Raw genomic sequence first — 1,532 nt, forward strand, 5'->3', positions numbered from 1 at the left:
GGGGAGTCATGGATTATGTAATGGGATTACAGTACTTGGATTACAAATACAATAAACTGTTAAGATAATGAAGAAAAAGAAAACTGTTTGTAGGAGATTACAGTAATTGCTGGATTACTACAAATTTAGTTTGAAGAGGAAAATGCATTTAGATTATGAAATGATTATATATGTAACTTCACACCTATTGACATTATGGTTGATACTGGTTGGGGATTATGAACAATAAATACCAGTGAATAGCCCGTGCACTGGAATCAATTGTTTGCTTGAAATCAAGATGAACTACTGTATAAACAACCGGATTACGTTATTGAGCTTTAACATGACAGATTTATGGTTTACATTTCTATATAATTCTATTACTAGTCAGTACAGACATGATGTTGAATCTCAACCAGATTATCTCACAGCACATCTCAACCAGATGATCTCACAGCACATATATGTGCTGTGAGATAATCTGGTTGAGATTATGAGTAATGAGTTTTCTAAATACATTGTGGGGGATATGTGGTCTTTCTCTACCATCTACGAATATCTATCTTTTAAGATACCATAACACAATGTGTCGTTTCTCTGACAAACACAGCAGTCTGAGCCACTTGTCATCAGGTAATATATTAGCCTATATCTCTTGCAAAACACAGCGTTATATTATCTACTGTTCACGCCAAAGAACAGCTCATCTCTTGAAGGCCTGCCGTCTGAACGATATATATTTCAATTGAACACAATTTGTGTCTATACTCACTGAGTCATCATTTATTTAATTTGGTCTTATTTGTGGACATGACAGCTGCGAGGGAGACAGAGGACATGAAGACACAGGATAGGAGGAAAAAGGAACATGCCAACATTTGGGGAAATTAGCCTACCGTCTTATCCAGAGAGAGACCAGAAGATAGACACCAGTTTCCTCTCTGTGTGTTCAGTAGAAAGCTATCTGGCTGCATGTTAGCCTAGCTTAGCACAATGAATGGAAGCGGACATGACCGGTTAGCCTAGGCATTGTCCAACTACAGTAACACCTCTCCGGTCATGTCTGCTTCCATTCATTGTGATAGGCTAACATTCGGCCAGATAGCTTTCTACAGAACGCACAGAGAGGAAACTGGTATCTATCTTCTTGTCTCTCTCTGGAGAAGACGGTAAGCTAATTTCCCAAAATGTTGGCGTGTTCTTTTAAGCGGTTTTACGACACAATTTTACGCACACCTACTTGTTGATTATCCCTGACATAACACAGTTTTACACACTTACAATTACTTAGAGTACTATGCACTTGAAGTAAGCATAACCCAATGACCCATGAACTGTATCACTCTTCTTTAAATTAGTTGCTTGACCCACTAACGCTGTCGGTATCTTCATCAGCTGACTGGGTTAGCTGTGAATTGCAGCATAAAATCACAGCAATCATATTTAATATGCTTAATGCCTCTGGCTGTGAAGCTACTGGGCTAAACCGCCGTCGCGAATATCAACAGAGTTACCATACTGGTTATCCATTAAGAAGATGAGAAGGATAA

This window comes from Notolepis coatsorum (assembly GCF_963971535.1).
Source record: "Notolepis coatsorum genome assembly, chromosome: 18".
NCBI classification, from domain to species: Eukaryota; Metazoa; Chordata; class Actinopteri; order Aulopiformes; family Paralepididae; genus Notolepis; species Notolepis coatsorum.